Raw genomic sequence first — 22,932 nt, 5'->3', positions numbered from 1 at the left:
AGGGTCGGCGAGGAATGGGCAGTGGTTGTAATTTACCCACGGGAAGTTGACGAGGTGTGGTGGTAACGGCGCAGACCGAGCATCCGAGGATGTACCGGGTAACGTCACGAACCATGTTAGGCCACCAGTACTTCTGCTGGATGAGCGAGAGGGTTCGCCTGCTGCCAGGGTGTCCTGAGCCAGGTGACGTGTGCGTACTTTCCAGTAGGGGGAGTCGCTGGTTGGTGGGCACGTACATTAGACCCGTGGGTACCTCCGGAGGTGCAGGCTCCTCGAGGGTGGCGGCTCGAATTTCCTCGTCGATCTGCCAGAGGATAGGCGCGAGGAAAACGGAGGGTGGTAGAATTGAATCAGGCTTGTTGGTGTCTGGATCTGGTGAGTACATACGGGACAGGGCATCTGCTTTAGTGTTCTTGTGACCGGGCTGATATGTGATCTGGAAATTAAAGCGAGCAAAGAAGAGTGACCACCGAGCCTGACGAGCATTGAGTCTTTTGGCATTCTGCAGATATTGGAGATTTTTGTGGTCGGTGACAACAGTGAATGGGAACTGAGCTCCCTCTAGCCAGTGCCGCCACTCCTCAAGGGCGAGTTTAATGGCCAACAACTCACGGTCTCCGATTCCATAATTGCATTCGGCAGGAGAGAGTTTCTTAGAGAAGTACGCACACGGATGGAGTGAGCAAGGTTCACCAGACCTTTGGGATAACACGGCTCCAATGCCGTGATTGGCCGCATCCACCTCTACTACGAAAGGCTTGGACGGGTCAGGATGTCGAAGAATGGGCGCTGAGGTGAAGAGGTGTTTAAGATGGCTGAAGGCTTCTCGAGCTTGGGGTGTCCAGCGCAGCCGGCGCTGACCTCCTTTTAGGAGGGATGTTAGAGGAGCAGAGTGCAGGCTGTAGTTCTTGATAAAGCGCCGATAGAAATTGGCAAAGCCAAGGAATCGCTGGAGTTCTTTCACCGTTGTGGGTTCCGCCCAGTTGGTCACAGCATCTACTTTGGCTGACTCCATCTGAACTCCCTCCGCAGAGATCACGTATCCGAGGAAGGAGACGGTAGTGCAGTGAAACTCACACTTCTCAGCTTTTAGGTAGAGGTGGTGGTCTCGGAGTCGTTGTAAGACGTGGCGGACATGGGTTTGGTGTTTTTCTATGTTCCGGGAGTAGATCAGGATATCGTCTATGTAGACAATGACGAATTGGTGGAGATAATCACGGAATATTTCGTTCATGAAACTCTGGAAGATGGATGGACTGTTAGCAAGCCCATAGGGCATAACCTGATACTCGTAGTGCCCGGCAGGGGTGATGAAAGCAGTCTTCCACTCGTCTCCCTCTCGGATACGGATCAGATTGTAGGCACTGCGGAGGTCGAGTTTGGTGAACACCTTGGCTTCACGCAGTTCCTCCAGAGCCGCCGGAACGAGTGGTAATGGGTAGGCGAACTTGACGGTGGCGTCATTTAGCACTCGGTAGTCGATGCATGGTCGAAGTCCGCCATCCTTTTTGGGGACGAAGAAGAAACTGGATGCAGCTGGAGATGTGGATGGTCTGATGAACCCCTGATCGAGAGCCTCCTGGATGTATTCCTCCATCGCCACCTGCTCAGGACGGGAGAGTGGATATATTTTCCCATGTGGTAGCTTGGCACCTGGCAGCAGGTCGATACAACAGTCCCAGGGCCGGTGTGGTGGTAATCGGGTGGCTTGTTCCTTGCTGAACACATCGGAGTAGGAGGAGTAAAGGGCAGGTCTTCCTATGGAGGTGGAGTGCAATTGAAGGTGCGGTGGCTCGGACTGTGAACTCTGGACTGGTGAACGGTGAATGTGACTCTGGCATCCCGGATCCCATGCCTGGATCTCCCCTGTGCTCCAGTTAATTCGTGGGTTATGTTGGGCCAGCCACGGCCTACCCAGGACGACGTCAACGGTAGCGCGAGGAAGTACGAGGAGGGCCAGTTGTTCCCGGTGTCCGTGGGGCAGAACGAGTTCCAGCTCGTGTGTCCTTCTAGTTATTTTGCCTCCCCCTAACGGTGATCCTTGGATGGTAGTGATACGGTAGGTGGTCTCATTCTGGGTGATGGGTATACGGTGCTTGGTTACGAAGTGAGATGAGATGAAGTTGCTTGCGGCTCCGGAATCCACCAGGACATGGATGGGAAGATTACGTGAGTTAATTGTTATCTGGGCTTTGATATGAGGTATGTGAGATACAGATGGGGTAATGGAAACTGTACTCACCATTGGGCGAGGCGGACGGACCGGGCAGGCGTGGATCAGGTGAGTGGCCTCGCCACAGTACAAACACAGCCGCTGCTGGATGCGGCGTCTCCGTTCAGAGGCATCTAGGCGGTAGGAGTCGGTGATCATGGGTTCCTCCTGGTTTCGTTGAGGCGAGGGCGTTCTGGTTGATGGAGAGATGGTATATGAAGCCGGGGAGGCACAAGCCGAGAGGTGCTGAGCAACATTTATAGTTTTTCTGATGAATGTCTCGAGATCGACATTATCGTCGTAAATGACCATTTGTTTTCTGATCTGGGGCTTTAAACCTTTACGGTATGCAGCTAGCAGGGCAGTTTGGTTCCAACCACTGGTGGCGGCTAATGTCCGGAAACGGAGAGTGTAGTCGTGAATTTCCGTGGCTCCCTGGCGGAGATTTAAGAGTTCATCATGGTTTGAAAGAGGAGTTAGAGCCACCCCGAACACTTCCTGGAGGTGGGTGGCAAAGGCATCAAATGAGGATAGAACCGGACTCTGGGAGTTCCAAAGAGCCTCCGCCCATTGTAGCGCTCGTCCGGTGAGGAGAGAGATCACAAAGGCGACTTTGGTGGCCTCATTGGGGAATTTACTGGTATTCGCGTTGACGAACAGTGAGCACTGCAGAATAAACCCACTGCAGCCACTCGGTTCACCCGCATAGCACGCGGGACGTGCAAGGGGCGTGCTGTTGGTGGTGGAAGCACTAGTTTCGGTGGGTGGTGAAACTGACTGTAATACTTGGCGGAGGGCAGTCACCATTTCGGTGAACGGGTCCGAAGCCGCTCCCTGAGCAGCAGCGTTAACATCCATGGGAGATATGAAGTTCTGTTTTAGGGGCTGGAATCCTGTCACATCCACACAAGGAGGGGAGGAGATGGGTAAGTGTTTACGTGAAGCTTTATTAACATAGGACTTTTAACAGAACAAGTAAGTGTGGTCACAGACGAAGAATCTTCAAGCACTGATCACATAGGTGAGTTCAAGCACAAGGCTAGGCCAGACAACAAAGAGTCACTTCCCTTAATCGCTGTGTCTGAATCTCCACAGAGTCACAATATGATCCACAAGAAGCAGGTAGAAGATCCATAAGAGCGTCCATGCAATCTCGATTCCAGCCGGTGAGTGAATGAGTGAGGTGAGTATTTAAAGGTGTGGTAATTGCTGGTGCAGGTGCAGGTAATCAGTATTCAGGTGACGGTTCACGTGAGCGGTGCATGGGAGATTGAGTGGATGGTGACTGGCAATGGTGACTGGGGCTGAGGGAACGAGCTGAGGGTGTGACAATAAATGAGGAATTAAAATCACATTAAGATATTAAAACACAGCTATGAGAAATTTCTAAAGACTGACACTAAAGAATGGCCGCCCGAAAATTCAGCTTTTTATGACAGGAATAAGAAAAAATGAGCAATTAAAATCAAATTGTGAGATATTAAAACACAATTATAAGAAATAAAAAGTCACAATGAATTTAAATAATAAATAAAATTTGTATGCTACAGTTGTATCATTTAAAATTTGTATATATATATATAGTTCAATTAAATAAATAAAAAAATGTATGCTTTTAACAGACGCTTTTATCCAAAGAGACTTACATGCAATCATTCAGGCTAACAATTTTCTCCTAGCATGTATATATATAAAATGTATTTACCCTTTCAGATGTTGGCACCACACTGTGTCTACGTAGTCACTATGCTCTCTTAATATTCTCATCTGCTTTAGTCATAATAATAGCCCATATCAGTTGACCACTAATTCAGATGCATTCTGTGCAATTGGATATGATCAAGCTCTTGTTATGGATTTTTTTTTTTGTCTTTCTCCCATTTATGCAGTGCCTGGAACAGCAGCATCCAGCTATCCAAAGGGTCATTCAGACTCAGAGGGTCTCCTACCATAAAAGCCGGATTAGCTCTGACCTAATGAGTTGTGCAGGGCAGATAGCTCCCGTCTGCTCCTCTAATCCACAGCCAAGGGAACGCCACTGCAACTGGCCCAGTGAGCACCACCCAATGACAGCGTAAAGCTCTCAAACACAGCTTGAATTAATACACCTCATTAAATGCCCGGCCTAACATCTTTGTTTATTTCTGCGAGGCTATTATGGAAAATTCCACTCAAAATGTGTGACATTTACTAACTTTGTTTCCTTCCACAGTGATACTGTTTGAGCACAAAAGGCTAAAGACAAAGTTTTACAATAATCCCTTGGAGGAACGTAGCATTAGAGGAGTAATACTTCTGATATCCGCATATGCATCTCATATGATATGAATACCAAGAACTTGTACTGGAGTATTGTTTGATGCATGATCCGAGCTCTTTTTGTCTTACTAATGTTTCAAAATGCAAGCTTGCATTTGATGCCATCGAGAGCAAAGATGGGTGTTTATTTCTCAGTATAGTTGACCTTCTGTACCCTCCACATGCAAGAATGCCCTGCCTAATACCCCAAATACATTAATATTCTTTGTATGGAAACAAAGCCAACCTAAAGTGTAGCCATCACACTGTTTTTAAAGACCAGCAGTACTATTTGTTTCGAATGCCACGGCAGGATATGGACTGAGGCCGGGTTACCTCTGGCCTCGTCCTCTGTCCGGTACAGTCTGGAGCACACTACCCATCAACTCTCTGCTACACCGCACACATAAACATCCTCAAAAAATATCCATCTCCCCTCCTCAATCATCCCACACATTTCAGTGCAGCATTTGCTTGGGACACGGAATGGAGACGTGACAGGGTTGTGAATAACGAAGGCGTCCGGTGTCCTGAAACTGCCTGAGAAACAAATGAATGACTTGTTGGCCATTATATTGATCACAAGTGTCTGCTTGTCCTTCATTGTAATAAATAAAAGGGTCAAATGGTTTATTTGTTAACTCGAGATGACAAGACGAACTGTCCTCTGTTGATTTAGGAGATGATAATCATTTTAAAAATCACCTGGCGAGCTCATAGTTTCTGATCAATTTTCCTAAAGCAGTACGTTTGGCCAGCTCGCTCATCCTATTCTGTTGAAGCCTGCAAATTGTGTATCTAATTGAGTCCTACTTGGCTTACTAGAAAACAGAGGTTTTATGGAGACAGTAAAGGACCAAGGCTGCAATCACAAAGACTCGATGTGAATAACTAATTTCACTTATTCAGCTTTAGTTAAAAATCCTCTCACGCAATAGAGCTTGGTCTCACTTAAGGGACCATCTGTCATTTTTTACCTTGTCTGAGTCGATCGGTAATTGCATGCTGTTTACGTCTGTCCCTGCACTGCTGGTGACCCCAGCCCTCGCCCTAAGCACAGCCTGGATGGTCCAGCGCTGCAATGATGATGATGATGATGATGATGATGGCCCACTCCCCTGTGATTAAACTGAAAGAACATCTGCACATGCTCGCAATGTTAACAGCTGTGCCCTGCTCTCCTCCCATACCCGGTTCTCCTTCTCCACCTCACAAGGCTGATCGCCAACCAATCATTGTGGTGTAACTGAAATAAAGCTGAAACAAAATCAAATAAACTATAGATTCTAATAAAAAATAACTAACTAAAGTTAACTGAAGTTTAAGTACTAAAATAAAAATAAATTTAAGCTACAGAAATATTTAATAAAAAGAAACTATAAAAGCACATACTAAACATTAAACTAAAATTAATATATAAATCAGAAAATATAAAAGAAAATTCTAAATATTAATAAAAACAATTTTTGATAATACTAAAATAAAAAGGTGCAGGCCAGTACAATTTTAGTATCACTGATATATAATTATCGTTATTATTAATATTTCAATAAATGTTTTTAAAATATTTTTTTCATAAATCAACTTTTTAAATTATATATATATATATATATATATATATATATATATATAGTTTTTATTGATTTATATTTCAGTACATTAAAAACTAAATTAGAATGAAGATGAATATATGAAAATGAAATGTTTTGAAAAAGTTTTTTTTTTTTCTAGTAGTAGCTCAGGGTGAGAGCCTAGAGAGTCCATTCACTCCTTCAGATACACACAAAACTTTATTGATTTTCTTTTCCTCCTGCACACCACTGCATACATACAGTGTGTATATATATATATATATATATACAGTATTGTTCAAAATAATAGCAGTACAATGTGACTAACCAGAATAATCAAGGTTTTTAGTATATTTTTTATTGCTACGTGGCAAACAAGTTGGTTCAGTAGATTGTCAGAAAACAAACAAGACCCAGCATTCATGATATGCACGCTCTTAAGGCTGTGCAATTGGGCAATTAGTTGAAAGTGGTGTGTTCAAAAAAATAGCAGTGTCTACCTTTGACTGTACAAACTCAAAACTATTTTGTACAAACAATTTTTTTTTTCTGGGATTTAGCAATCCTGTGAATCACTAAACTAATATTTAGTTGTATGACCACAGTTTTTTAAAACTGCTTGACATCTGTGTGGCATGGAGTCAACCAACTTGTGGCACCTCTCAGCTGTTATTCCACTCCATGATTCTTTAACAACATTCCACAATTCATTCACATTTCTTGGTTTTGCTTCAGAAACAGAATTTTTGATATCACCCCACAAGTTCTCAATTGGATTAAGGTCTGGAGATTGGGCTGGCCACTCCATAACATTAATTTTGTTGGTTTGGAACCAAGACTTTGCCCGTTTACTAGTGTGTTTTGGGTCATTGTCTTGTTGAAACAACCATTTCAAGGGCATGTCCTCTTCAGCATAGGGCAACATGACCTCTTCAAGTATTTTAACATATGCAAACTGATCCATGATCCCTGGTATGCGATAAATAGGCCCAACACCATAGTAGGAGAAACATGCCCATATCATGATGCTTGCACCTCCATGCTTCACTGTCTTCACTGTGTACTGTGGCTTGAATTCAGAGTTTGGGGGTCGTCTCACAAACTGCCTGTGGCCCTTGGACCCAAAAAGAACAATCTTACTCTCATCAGTCCACAAAATGTTCCTCCATTTCTCTTTAGGCCAGTTGATGTGTTCTTTGGCAAATTGTAACCTCTTCTGCACATGCCTTTTTTTTAACAGAGGGACTTTGCGGGGGAATCTTGAAAATAGATTAGCTTCACACAGACGTCTTCTAACTGTCACAGTACTTACAGGTAACTCCAGACTGTCTTTGATCATCCTGGAGGTGATCATTGGCTGAGCCTTTGCCATTCTGGTTATTCTTCTATCCATTTTGATGGTTGTCTTCCGTTTTCTTCCACGTCTCTCTGGTTTTGCTCTCCATTTTAAGGCATTGGAGATCATTTTAGCTGAACAGCCTATCATTTTTTGCATTTCTTTATAGGTTTTCCCCTCTCTAATCAACTTTTTAATCAAAGTACGCTGTTCTTCTGAACAATGTCTTGAACGACCCATTTTCCTCAGCTTTCAAATGCATGTTCAACAAGTGTTGGCTTCATCCTTAAATAGGGGCCACCTGATTCACACCTGTTTCTTCACAAAATTGATGACCTCGGTGATTGAATGCCACACTGCTATTTTTTTGAACACACACCTTTCAACTAATTCAACTAATTGCCCAATTGCACAGCCTTAAGAGCGTGCATATCATGAATGCTGGGTCTCATTTGTTTTCTGACAATCTACTGAACCTACTGGTAACTTGTTTGCCACGTAGCAATAAAAAATATACTAAAAACCTTGATTATTCTGGTTAGTCACATTGTACTGCTATTATTTTGAACAATACTGTATATATATATATATATATATTAGGGGTGTAACAGTTCACAAAATTCACGGTTCGGTTCGGTTCAATACACTGATGTCACGGTTCGGTTCGGTACGGTTCGGTACGTTTTAGATACAGCAAAAAGAAAAAATTGGCAGATAAATTTCCTTGATTTTTTAAAAAATGTTTTATTTATTAAAACTAACAAAGTATGTGTTTTTTTTACATTGAACAATGATGGAGCTATTCTTTACCCATCTTCTATGGTGTTTTCTTAGCAGCATACTGTATAAAACAAAAATAGCTCCTTATAATTTTTTTTTTTTAAATTAAATGTAATATTGTTGTAGTGGTTATGAACAAATACAAAGATGTAACTCTTTTTATATGGAACTCTATAACTCTTTATATTTAGTGTGTTTTTACTCAATTGGTTCTCTATTTGGGCTTATGTTTTTTGGAACAAAGCAGGAATTACGGTCTGTCTGAAATGGGCTCGTGAAGGAATATTGTAATGGGGCTCAATTACATTAAGCATGTTCTTAAAACCTGCGTTTTCCACTACAGAGTAAGGTCTCATATCCGCGGCTATAACGTAAATGCACCATTCGCTGCGGTGATGTCCGTATACGGAGCCCGGGACGTCACCTGTAGGAGAAAAAAAAGCAATCCGTGGCGACGGTTTTGCAATCCGTCCCCTCAGTTTATAAACCGTACTCACGAATTCATAAACTGTTCACTCGATTTAACAAATCGTGCCCACGGATTAACAAACCGTGCCCACGAATTTCCAATCCGTGCACTTAGATTTTGTAAACCGTACCCTCGGTTTTTGAATCAGTACCCACGAATTCATAATCCGTGCGCACGCTTTCGCAATCCGTTCCCTCGGATTTGTAAACCGTACTCACGGATTCATGCAGCAAACTCCTACGTGTTAACATACAGTTTTATTGAATATTATTATGTGGAATAGGTTTACAGCAAAGTGTCTTAAGTGATTCTCTATCAAGTGTAGTACGAGGTGGAATACAAAGATTTAATAAGAAAGATGCGCATTAAAATCTTGTTCAATTGCTGATAATCTATAATAGCACTTGATTATTATTGTGCAATAAACCTGGCATTGTGACTGACTCTGGAGTAATTTTTTCCTCTTTTGTAAGTTATTTTGGATAAAAGATTCTTATGCATAACCTGTTTAATAATATATAATAATGATACAAATAAAAATAAAGTTATTTTTTATAATTTTAATTTGTAGGCTAAATAAATGAGTACAAGACAGTAAAAATATTTGTCATAAAATAATTTGTGAATTGCTTTATTTTTAAATAACCTTTGGACAGTTTTGGAAATGCTTGTGTACAATTCTTTCTTAACATGAAGACTTATTTTTGTGATTTTATTATACTAAGCTCCACCCACCTCACCCCACCTGCCGGAGTTAGATGCATGTTTCACTGTTAAGTGTAAAATGCGTGTCAGTTTTCAAATCCGAGGGAACGGATTGCGAAAGCGTGCGCACGGATTATGAATTCGTGGGTACGGATTCAAAAACCGAGGGTACGGTTTATCTAAACGCACGGACTGGGAATTCGTGGGCACGGTTTGTTAATCCTGGGTACGATTTGTTAAACCGAGTGAACAGTTTATTAATTCATGAGCACGGTTTATAAACTGAGGGGACGGATTGCAAAACCGTCGCCACGGATTGATGTTTTTTCTCTCCTACAGGTGACGTGCGGGGCTCGTAGTACCGAGCCTTCAGCGTGTACTGAGTGAGCGAGCGCCTGACTGAGTAGCCTAACATAAACATATAAGTTGGTGTTTTTTTTTCTTCGGGGGTGTCAGGGGCATTGCCTGTTACGTCGTTTGGGTAATTGGGCTACCTTGTTGAACGCATAACATTATATTTCACACACCTTTTTTATTTTCCAAATTTAATTAATTAGTCCAACGAACCGTTCGGTACATAATGCGTACCGCGTACCGAACCGAAAGCCTCGTACCGAACGGTTCAATACGAATACGCGTATCGTTACACCCCTAATATATATATATATATATATATATATATATATATATATATATATATATATATATATATATATATATATATACATATATATAAATAAAAGGAGAGCGCAGAAAAATCCCAGGATACAGGGATTGCTACACAAATCCTTTGCAAGATTTAAAAAGATAAAACTTTGTAGGGGTTAAGCTGGGACTTCTCACTCTTGTGTGGTTGCTGGATTCCCACTATTGAAGATTAGGGGCAGAATGCACGAGAATGCAGCGGGACACCTGCTCAAATGATAGAGGGACCTGTAGCAAGGCTGCTGAAGCTCTGAGTTAATGGTGGGAAGAGTGGAGGTGGAGGAGGAATAAGGCACACACAGCTGTCACTGTGTCCTCTTTCGTCTCCAGGGCTGGCTGGACTTTTCATGTGCTGATGGCATCTTGATCTCGTTATGGGTGTCATAGTCCTCACTGTGTATGTGTTTGTAAGAGGGAGAGGGGGATGGAGAAATGTGTGAGGGTGATGAATGTCAGAGAGTTTGCTATAGGAGTTAACTGCTGGTATTAGCAGAAAAGTTTGTTTGTGAAAGAGAAAGAGTGATTGACAGAACAATAGTGTTTGACTCTACTCTGCAAGCTTGTGAATATGTGCATGACAATTAAAGTGTAGCATAGGAACAGTGAGAGATATCTGTCTAAATTCAAAGAGCAATACAAGAATATGAAATGGAGAAAAATAAATACAGAAACCCAGCAACAAAAAGCCTACATACCTAAGCACTATAAAAGGAACAGAAACAAAAGAAAATTCTGCATCCTACATTACTTACTTGTTCTTTTTTGGGTGTTTTTTTTTTTTTTTTTTGAAAGGGTGCGAACTTAATGACTGAAAATAGCTGCATCTGATCTAAATCACACACACACACACACACACACTCAGATATATATAAAGTACAGACCAAAAGTTTGGACACACCTTCTCATTCAAAAAGTTTTCTTTATTTTCATGACTATGAAAATTGTAGATTCACACTGATTCACACTCGCTCCACCCATGTGGCTCTTCAGTGTGCACCACATGACAGTTTGGAAAACACTATAAAATGGTACCATGTAGAGAAGATGGGAAACAGATGAAACACACAAAAAATGTCTAAAACTATTAGAGAAAGATCATGACTAAAGTATGTGTGTGAGAGAGATATACTGAACATTATTATGTGATTTAGCTTAAAGCGCTATAGAGGGTTTTTATTCTGAATAATGGCAATTATCTGATGCACAGCTTGACATGACAGCCATCAGTGACAACAAAACCTTGGCTAATGTTCTGATATTCTTGGAGGATGTGAAGACTTTTCAGCATCTCTTTTTCTCTGGGATCAAAACACGTTTGAACTCAGACTTCTTCAAGATCTACTTCAAAAGCAGGGACAACAAAGTACACTTAATTTTCTGAAGGAAAACTGAATGATGTTTGCCCATGCACAACTCACTGCTATAATGGTAAGGCGCTCTGGGAGGCTGCCAGGGTGTAGCCTTCAGTTGCTAAGATGTTTTATGTGGTTACTAGGCAGCTTAAGCCGCGTTTCCACCGCATGAACTTTACCCAGAGAGCAGCCTCTCCTGGGATAGACCTTCTGATATGTGCCGCTGGCTCTGATGTGTCTTTAGTGGTTAAACATAAAATATAATTCAGCTGCGGGGTAAATCTAACAGGTTTTCTTTGGTCTGTATTCAATTTATCTATATGTTAAAATGAAAATAAAAAGGCAAGTCTATATAATATTTATTTCATTGTAATGGCTGTATATAACGTTACACTTATCCCTGAACTACATTTCTGCAGCTGTTATTATGTTTAAATGAAAATGAAAGGAGGCAGTGGTATTTTATATCCTATTTCGTTTTATTGTAAATATACTGAGGGGAAAATTGCAGTAGCCAAAGCGATCTGAGTTCACGCAGCATTGGTTGAGTTCAAACACCATTTATTCGGATAATTTTCAAATATTACTGTTATTGTGTCATGAAATGTAATTTTAAAAGTATTTCAGGTGAGAAGTAGTTGTTTAAAACTCAAATCTATGGTTTATTTATAAAGATCATGCCTATTTAAAAAATGTGTTTCGCCGATCTCGTAGACGGTGAGCTCCACTCGATCAGCGGAAGCTCAGTCCTCATGTATCCGCAGAGAGCAGCCTCATCTCGTATAGATCTTCTGATATGTGCCGCTGGCTCTGGTGTCTCTTTAGTGGTTAAACATAACATAATTCAGCTGCGGGGTAAATCTAACAGGTTTTCATTGGTCTGTATTCAATTTATCTATATGTTAAAATGAAAATAAAAAGGCAAGTCTATACCCAGACAGCACACATACGTTGTGCCGATGTCGAGCCGACCTACAAAACTCCATCGGGACGATATCGCTCAGGGAGCGTTTGCTAATAGGCAAGATGTCTCGGCGACGTCGGCCTCTGATCGGAAATGCTCTCCGGCCGATGCTGAGACGATACATCCCGGCCGCTCTGCGTGGACGCGGTTCACCGGCGTTTTGCTCATCGTTACGGACCACCCGCGGCTACCGCCGCTGGTTTATAATAAAACAATACACACCACTCTCAAGAACAGATGCAACTTTATTAATATTTTCATTTATTTCATATTACATGTACAAATACATTAACATTTACCAGATGCTTTGATCAAAAGTGGATAATTCGGGATTATTTGTAGTCTTTTGAAAATTAACCATGATTTTACTACAGCTTTTGCAGTAAAACCATAGAAAAAACTAAATCAACCATAGTTTTACTACAATCACCATGATTTTACTACAGCTTTTGCAGTAAACCCATAGTAAAAACAAAAATAACCATTACTACAGTCCTTGCATGGTTAAATGTTGTATGAGTATAGCACCTTTTGACAATACTTATTTCAAAGTAGGTTTACAGGAAATGCATGTTTCAAGGTTACAGTTTAAAAAGCCAGAGATGACTGAGACTCACCGGGGAAGACCATTTAGGTAATAATAAAAAGTCATGTGTTCAGTGCTGTCAGCAGCGCATGCGAACTTTATGCCAAGAACTTTTTAAAAAGAGTTACATAAACACAAAATAAAACCAGGCAAACAATACTAATTAAGCAATTAAAACGTTTTAAATTGCATGATAAAAGTTCAAAAATATTTTCTGATAAAATCTTACTAAACAAGTCTCTAGTTTTGTATTCAGTTAACATTAACATTATCTTTCAACATTTTTAAAGTGATGCTTACAAATAAAAGGGGACATGTAGGTCCACATAACTCAGAGAGTAAATATTGTTCATTTACAGATATAAGAGACGTTACAATAAAGCAGTTTGAAAATCATCAAATTTACCCTTATAGGCAAAATAAGGATAATATTTGTTTTGTGTGTCCAATGTTTTGTGTGTTCATGTACAGTTGTCGTCTGTAGTCTTTGTGAGCGTTGGTATCATCTGAAGTCTTCACAAGTAAGTTTGGATTCAGTCTGGAGCTGGTGTAATCTCTAGAAACCTTGGGATGGCCATCCTGAGATAGAGACAGGAAAAAAAAAGGAGAAAGTTTAGAATAGCTGCTGCTGTTCATATTATTTCAGACAAAATATTATTTATTTAATCACATATAACTGGAGTGCATGGTTATTAGAGGTGTTGTGTGAATACTAAACTATGTATTTTAATTTAATTTAAACAACAACAAAAAAGTGTGTCCGAGCCCCAAATATTATTTGGAAGGCTATTTTCAAAGTAAAATACCAATAGGTTTTGCTTCCTTTAGTGGACTTTGATAAATTCTTGGGTGTTAGAATTTAGTGACCTCACTACAGGCAATGCACCATAGATGCTGCTGCCTCAATTTGAGATTATTTTGCTATATATATATATATATATATATATATATATATATATATATATATATATATATATATATATATATATATATATATATATATATATATATATATATCTATCTGATTTAATCACAAGTAGGTTTAATAAACGCACATCCACTTCCAATTCACCAATCAATAAACAAAAATCGACACTGCCACTAATGCTCTCAAAAATCAGTTTATTGATGAAGTGTTTCACGTGATCCCTGTAAATGTAATATTTGTGGAACAGGCATCTCTTTAGAATGGAATATACATTTCAGTAGGTGGAACATTATATTTGTAATTTATACTACCGTTAAAAGTTTGGGGTCAGTACAATTTTTTTACGTCTTTGAGAAAAGTCTCTTCTGCTCACCAAGGCTGCCTTTATTTGATCAAAAGCAAGTAAAAAAAACTGTAATATTGTGAAATATTACAATTTAACAACAGTTTTCTACGTGAATATATTGTGAAATGTAATTTATTTCTGTGATCTAAGCTAATTTTTATTACTCCAGTCTTCAGTGTCACATGATCCTTCAGAAGTCATTCTGATTTGCTGCTAAATAAACATTTTCAATTACTATCACTGTCTTATCAATTATCAAAAGTTAAAACAGACATTTCTGTTTCAAACACTGTACTGTTTTAAAACTCTATTCATCAAAGAATCCTGAAAAAGTGAAGGAACACAGCGGTTTTCAACACTGATAATAGTCAGAAATGTTTCTTCAGAAGCAAATCAGAATATAAGAATGATTTCTGAAGATCATGTGACACTTGAAGACTGGAGTAATGATGCTGAAAATCCAGCTTTACCATCACAGGAATAAATGACTTCTCTAAATATATTCAAATAGAAAACTATTATTTTAAATTGTAGTGAATTGTATTCATTTCATAAATTAAACTGTGGTTGCCATAAAAGACAAAAAACCATACCTTCCCAAACTTATGATACAGTTGTGTATGTTCAAGATTGTACTTACTGGTCCTGCAGTTTATAGCATCTTGGAGATGTTATCTGACAGCAGCGGTGGGCCGTCAGGGTGAGCAGGGCTCTGCTGGCCCTATAAAAAACAAAATTGTGTGAAAAATGCTTTTAAAGACTATTTAGTTATCATTTACATTTGTGTAATGTTCACAAATTGCTTGTGATTAGTTTAGTTGAGGTTGACCTGGAATATCCTACATTACAAAAAGTCTATGGCCAGCACTACAGATTGTGCTACCCCTTTGTTGAAAGAAGTCACATCTGATTTGTTACAAGCATTAGTGACAGAATCATCAGCCAATCAAATTTTGACATTCAATGACAGCACACCCTCTGTGTCTAGAGACGTGCCCAGTGCTACCCCCAGCGTTAGACTGCCCTTTTAGTCAGGGATTTCCAAAGTACGAAAGTGAAATTAAATGAAAAGAAAATACAGCCTACAGACCTGGTTGCCAATCTACTAAAATGCTTTTTTAAGGTGCTAGTTTGCAGAAAAAAAGAGAATAACTGAGAAATGAAGACCTACAACTGAGAAAGGAAGACCTACACCTAAACTGAAGGCCAGCAACATTTTTATGCACCATTTCAAAGATTGCAACTACGAGTGCTATGAGTGGCTAACAGTTAACACCAAGCACAAGTTATTTTGTTGGTCGTGATTACTTTTTAATCTGAGTCAAGGGACATGAAAAGAGTTCTTTATTATTTGATGAGTATCGTATCATGCACATTGTTATAACAGAGGTCGACCGATTCATTGGTTTTGCTGGTTAATCGGCACCAATAGTTGATTTGTAGAACTATCGGTTATCTGCAAAATCCATGGCGATATTTTTCTGTGTTGCGTTTGTTTTGCCATGTGACACTGTGCGCTGCACAGAGTGGGAAACTTCAAACGCGAGTTTAAATGCAGCCGTTCACATAGTTTTCTATTAAATAACATTATATTAATCTCAAATCATTGTAAATTTACATAATGACTTCACCCTAGGCTATAAATTATGTATTGTGCATTTTACAGCAAAACGTTGGTCTTTCTGTGGTTCTAATACAGTCTGTATGCTTCATATAGAAAGCTGTAATACAGATTGCGCGTTTTCTTTCCGTTTGCTCTTTTTTTTTTAACACTGAACTTTAAACACATATGCCACATAGTTCATCCGGTGTGTGTGACAACTGTCACTTCTCAAAGACGCTGCACATGATTAGATAATCATGCACTGTTCTAAAATAGCAGCAAATAAAATGTGATGCATTCGGTGTGTAGGGTTGGGTATCGTTTGAATTTTATCGATTCCAATTCCGATTCTGCTTATCGATTCCTGGTTTCGATTCCAATAAGATAAAAAATCCAATATAAAAAAATTAAGTCAAACATTTAGATGTCAAACATGTTTCCGTCTTTTTACAAAGCATTCTGTTACAGCTGAATAACACGAGCAAAAATCAGCAGCTTACAAAACACTGCAAGAGGAATTTTGCCTGTGCTTAAAAAAAAAAAATACCATAGCAAAAACAATTAATTAATAAAAATATTAAAGTGTTAAAGACAAGTAACCAGTCAGTAGTAAGATATGAACAAACAAATCAATTAGCAATATCCTAAATACAACTAAACAAAATTTCAGGTACAGAAACTGTAATTAAAAGTTTAAAAACACTGCATAGTTTTCTTTTTATAAATAAAATAAAGATTAATCAAAGTTATTAAATATATTCAGTCGAGATCAGTGAATTATTTTCTTTTGTTTCTTTTGTTCTTTGATTAACATTAATGACAGACAGCGCATTTATTAGGCTGTTGTCTCTTTAAACAAAAATACTGTACGTGTGTGTTTTCTTTCTCATCTGTTTACATTCATGTAAGACAAAAACGTTTGTGTTTATGATGATATACTGATGTAGTTTTCTGTATATTGGTCGACAAATATGAAAGAAGTCAGTTTCGGCTCGGAACAACCTTTTCTACAGTGGAAATACATGGAATGGTCCGAGAATGGACACAAACCCGGGAACCCACAGCGCGACCGCAGACCGCTGCTCTCATTCAGTATCTATTTTGTTCAGTATTCATTTTAAAAACTATTGGTTTATAAATCGGTATCGGCCAGTGTGGTCCAAACTAGCTATCAGTATTGGAAAAATCCACTATCGGTTGATCTCTAGTTGATAATACTGTGGTGCTGTGTGGATGTCCAGAAAAAAAAAAGACCAAATCAATACCGGTGGCTACTGGTGATACATTGAGGTCTAATGAAGTGAAATGATCGGTATGTAGGAGAAAATGAACACTACTTACAACAGTATTACCTTTAATCCATAGCCTGGGCAACCAGCTGTCAGCACCCTCACAACTGTCTATAGAACGTGACTTCTCTGTCGCATGACAACAGATGCACGGGCGAGATACTGGAGCTGATGACGCTGTTTGCCAGCGCAGCATCGTGATGTCTATCAGCTATCGGCGATGGATGATGGCATCGTCAATCAGGCCAACCCTAACCAGGATGACATAATTAAACAATTGTACACAACTGTTTTTATAATTAACACACAGTTTTTATAATTTATTAGCTAAACAAATGCACAGCTTCCACCAACAAAAACAAATAGTTAAAGCAAGAGTACAGCACCAACTACTGTTACCCGGATGAGCCTGTGTTATTACATTTTACAGGTTTTTATCCAGGGACAACATGCATCGGAATGTCGCAACTGACCAATCAGAATCAAGTACCCACAGAGCCATGTAATAAAAGTAATTAGCTAATGGTAAACTAATAATTTACAAAACATGACTGTGTTCATAGATGATTAATAAGTGATGTTAATATTTTTATCTATGTTCTGTAGATTAAGTTATAAATAACTTACAAAGCTTTCTGCACCCACAATCTAAAGTGTAAACTACTCATCAGTTGTAAATGTAAACTTTCCTGTTACAGGTTGGTTGATTGTGTGTATGTGTGTGTTGGTGTGTGTGTATATATATATATATATATATATATATATATATATATATATATATACACACACATACGCACACACAACTGAAAACCACAAAGTTTGTAAAACATTTACAACTGATGAGTAGTTTACACCTTAGATTGGGGGGTGCAGAAAGCTTTGTAAATGATTTATACTGTTTATTGAGATAATAGTACAATGTTGACATTTCAATGATTTATAAGTGATTCATAATATATTAACTAGTAACTATTAAAAATTAAGGATCTGTTTTAACTAGTTACTATTAAAAATTAAGGATCTGTTTGATTTTTTTCGTGATTTTATTTTTAAGATTGCTTATGAAAGATGTGTAAATCATATCATATTAATCATTAGTGAATGTATATTCATGTCACTTGTAAATTATTTATAACTTAATCTACAGAACATAGATAAAAATATTAACATCATTTATTTCAATGAACACAGTCATGTTTTGTAAATAATTAGTTAATCATAATCGAATTACTTGTAAATGACTTTTAAAATGAATTTACAAAAAGTACACAAATTATTAGTATGTCACTTATTAAGCGCTTATGAATGTTTTGTAAATGATTAGTTCATCATTAACTACTCACTTAAAAGTGACTTACATATGAACTTTATTATAAATTGTTACCAAAAAGTCACCCACACCTTGGATGACCTGAGGGAAAGTAAATTAACAGCAAATTTTCATTTTTGGGGTGAACTATCCCTTTAACCCACACTAATCTAGCCTACTGCTGAAGTTGTTGATCAGCCCCGTCATTGTTGTTGAGAGCAGGTGTGGGGCATAATATGTGCATTAAGGGGCGGTCACACTGCACTTTTCGTTCCACTGATTTCCATTCATACGCATGCGAATGCGTCAGACCGGAAACCCAGGCTCATGCGAAAATTTTCGCATTTCGCTGCATTCGAAAGTTCAAGTTTGGTGAACCTTGACCTGCGAATTCGCATCACGTGAAGTCGTGGGACCAGTAGATGAATGATACGTCACTGCGTGACCTCTCTGTACAGAAATTTAAAAATGAAGTGCTAATTTTAGCCGTAGCGCAGCATCCTATTTTATATAATACATATTTAAAAGATAATTAAAAAAGAAGCTGCATGGTTCGCAGTGTCAATGGAAACAGGAACAGATGGCACATTTGAATGAGGACACGTTCTATATTTTTTTTATTGTTTAGTGTGTATATTTATAGAGAGAGAGAGAGACAGAGTGCAATATAATAAGACGCTTTCGACGCCATCGCCAAAGACACAGTAAAAGCACAGATTAACCCATGTTGTGATAAGGGGAAACCGTTATATCTTGCTCCCGCCCATATTCGCAGCGGCGTCCGAAATAATTTTGCACGTTCAAAGGCTAGTGTGACCGCACCTTTACACATACGGCTGCGTTAGCTGTAACAGATGTGTAAGATGTGTACAGGTATCTAACAGTTGTTTACTGAAGGCCCTGACTGAAACCTCACGGTACTCACTGTCTGACAGCAGGTTCACTCAGACTCTGATCGTCATCACTGAAGAGTCCAGGAACAAAACAAGCCATCTGACACAGAGACAACAATATTTACTCTACAGTTCCAGGTTCATTAGAAGGAAACAAGCTAGAGTAGAGGTGAAATGGAGATAAAAGACAGAATAATACATAACAATTATAATAACATGTAATATACATATTCTACTACTGAAAATATAATCTTAAAATAACACAATCTATATTTTTAGTTTTAGGTTGAGTGTGACTCACGTTATGATGTCAGGGACTTCTTAAAATTGGTGAAATGTATTCTGAAAAAGGCATATTCATGTTTTTCATGAGCTTCTTCAGGTCACCTGTATTTCTAAGTCAGAATCTCCCTTCAGAAATTTTGAAATCTTGGAGCTTCACTTCTGTTCTGTAGAGTTTCTTTCTGTCCTCCTGAAATCACAGAACAATTTGTATTAATATCTGTTTATCATGAAATATCGAAACTAATGTGAACTTGATTTCAGCCGATTACACTCTCAGTGTGACGTCATCGATTCAGTAAATCCAATCCAGCCTTTTCCAATAACATACTGACAAATCACCAGCAAAACATTCAAAGTGCCATCAAAATATCTCATACACACACGAAGATTTGATTAAAAGCCCTGAGTTTCATCAACAAGAGCTCAATCTATATAGTTAGCCTACCTGAAAACTGCTAAGATGATAACGGACTTTTTCGAAGAAACTAAACCGTTTCTATAAAATAAATTTAATTGAAACATGTCAATAACAAGCAAGAAACGTGTCAGGAACATTTGTATGTAATATTTGTGTGATTTTAGCGACTAAACTTACCCAAAACAGTGTAAACTGCAGCGAGAGACGGAGATTACTGTTTGCCAGTAACGGTTTTTGTGTTGACGCCCCGTTTCCATGGCAACTCTGCTCCCCGCTTGAGCAGGACTCAACGCGCACACAGCATTTACACAAACAAACATCTAGAGTTAAAACATTACATTTATAAAGTACAGTCTTATTCAATAATCATTCAATAATTAATTTAAATATCATTTTGTTTTAATCAAATCGAAGATTTGATTAAAAGCCCTGAGTTTCATCAACAAGAGCTCAATCTATATAGTTAGCCTACCTGAAAACTGCTAAAATGATAACGGACATTTCCGAAGACACTAAACCGTTTCTATAAAATAAATCTAATTGAAACATGTCAATAACAAGCAAGAAACGTGTCAGGAACATTTGTATATAATATTTGTGTGATTTTAGCGACTAAACTTACCTAAAACAGTGTAAACCGCAGCGAGAGACGGAGATTACTGCTTGTCAACAACGGTTTTTGTGTTGATGCCCCGTTTCCATGGCAACTCTGCTCCCCGCTCGCGCAGGATTCACAGCACACACAGCATTCACACAAACAAACATCTAGAGTTAAAGCATTACATTTATAATGTACAGTCTCATTCAATAATACATTTAAAAATCATTTTGTAGTTCAGAAGCAACAGCAACAATAGCTCACCATATTATTTCACCGGATTATTTCTGGAAGCCTGTAAAAGAGTGAAAAACACGGCGAAAAAGCACTCAGGACTTCTCTTTAATAACCCGCTTTTACATTTTCCCTCCGAGAAACTTCTGAAAACGCATTAAGGCGTTAACATCAATGTTAAAAAAAATCGCTACCGTGACCGTTGGCTCAAAAAGTTAACGGTAACATTATTTGAAAATGAGCCAGACTCTTCAGCTGCCCACAGACTGTATTACTAGTACTTTTTCAGTGTCACAGAATTAACAAAGTAGTATTTTTTGTCTAATTGAGCTGAAGTGAAATCGTAACGTTACCTGAGAGCCACAGATGTCGCTGGGATTATCCTCTTCTCTCTCTGGGTGGCTAAAAGAGACGAATACTGGGCACGCGCACACAGAGAAGCGCGGCATCGGCCCGCGGTCGTGAACCAACTCAGGGCCGACGATTGATGAGCTGGAGAACAGAGCACTGACCAAATTATATCGGCCTCCACCAGGCCGATGTTTTATAGATGTTTTAGGTATAGAGGCCGACGTTTCGATATTGGGCCGACGTCGGCCAGACGTACATGTGCTGTCTGGGTATAATATTTATTTCATTGTAATGGCTGTATATAACGTTACACTTATCCCTGAAATAAGTACATTTCTGCAGCTGTTATTATGCTTAAATGAAAACGAAAGGAGGCAGTGGTATTTGATATCATATTTCGTTTTATTGTAAATATACAGTAAGGAAAATTGCAGTAGCCATGACGAGCAGACTGAAGTTATCAAGTACGCTGCTGTTTATAGATTTACCGGACTTGCGTCGTCGCAGATATCACACTCCTGAGACGAATGCACAAAGTCTGAACCAACTACCGAGGATGCACGTCCAAAGTCAGCGTACTTTTAAAAAAAAAAAATTATCAGCGGTACTTTTTATTGAGAAACGCGCGCAGACCTACGTCACCAGTCTATTTGCCTAATCTACCCGGTACTTTACACCGCGGTGGAAACGCAGAAAGCAACAGGTCTGGGGGGAAAAAAGTTCCTGGGAAAAAAAGTTCCTGGTACAAATGTTCCGGGTAATTTCGGTGGAAACGCGGCATTATTTGATTAGGCCAGCAGTTTTACATCAGTCTGTGAAGTTCAGCTGCAGCATATATGCACTTCTCTTTATACTAATCTAACAACATGCTGCAGTACTATATTTGACATTTAAAACAGAAAAACATTACAGAAAGCATTTAGGACAACTGTAGAGATGGTTTAGGTTTGACCCTCATATTTGCCCTCAAGAGAACCTGAAAGTTCACTGGTTTGGGGAGCATTAATAACAAATTAAAATTCTCTTTATACAGTCTGAATCAGACTTGCTTGGCTTTACAACAAAAAAGGAAAGGTAAAAAGAAAAACGACCTTTGCCTGATTTAAAATAAAAAGATTTAAGGTTTGTAAAGTAAAAAAAAAAAAAAAAAAAATCTTTTGACTGAGGTATCTTGAAAACTGATTAATTCATAGCTGCCAGTGCATATTTGAGTCATGGTCTTCTCTTATTATTCATATTCATAAAACAGTGTTACGCAGCATATTTTAAGGCAAGACACGGTGTGCAGAATTATGCAGTTTTGATTGAGTGCATATGGAAAAAAAAATCCTTCTGTAGACTTTGAATCACGAGTCACGCTCATATGTGAAAACAAAGAGACAGTCATTATCAAAAGCCTTGATTACTAATTCATATATATACTGGAGCATGTTATTACAAAAGGTCAACATGTGTTTAATTAACTGTATCTTTTTTTCCTGATGGCAGAAATGTTCAATAGCTTTTTCTGTAACCAAGACTTCAAGGAATGCGTCTATAAACTGCCTTTGAAAAATAAACCCACTGTCAGAACAATTCACCGCAGCGAAAGCAAGACTCCCCTATATTTATACACACTTTGATGTACATATATCCAAGCGTTATTCCTGGTTAAAGTTGCTCCCTTGTCATCTACACTTGCACAAAGCAGCAGGAAGAGG

At 38.8% G+C, this 22,932-nt stretch overlaps 1 long non-coding RNA gene across 6 annotated transcripts; it reads right to left on the bottom strand.

Moving 5' to 3' along the window:
- Positions 1 to 13,450: 13,450 nt before the first annotated feature.
- LOC113064195 (uncharacterized) lies at positions 13,451 to 21,499 on the bottom strand. 6 transcript variants are annotated; one of them, XR_003278788.1, is made up of 9 exons: positions 21,235 to 21,499; positions 20,672 to 20,942; positions 20,522 to 20,585; positions 20,227 to 20,369; positions 19,648 to 19,818; positions 19,379 to 19,446; positions 17,197 to 17,395; positions 14,893 to 14,973; positions 13,451 to 13,557 (listed from the first exon to the last, which is right to left on the bottom strand). It is a non-coding gene; the product is annotated as an uncharacterized LOC113064195 (long non-coding RNA). The 6 variants fall into 6 exon arrangements; XR_003278790.1 differs by having other exon boundaries at positions 20,522 to 20,572; XR_003278786.1 differs by lacking the exon at positions 20,522 to 20,585.
- Between the last annotated feature and the right edge of the window lie 1,433 nt (positions 21,500 to 22,932).

This window comes from Carassius auratus, chromosome 46 (genome assembly GCF_003368295.1).
Source record: "Carassius auratus strain Wakin chromosome 46, ASM336829v1, whole genome shotgun sequence".
Lineage (NCBI taxonomy): Eukaryota > Metazoa > Chordata > Actinopteri > Cypriniformes > Cyprinidae > Carassius > Carassius auratus.
This window is presented reverse-complemented; position numbering and strand designations above follow the sequence as displayed.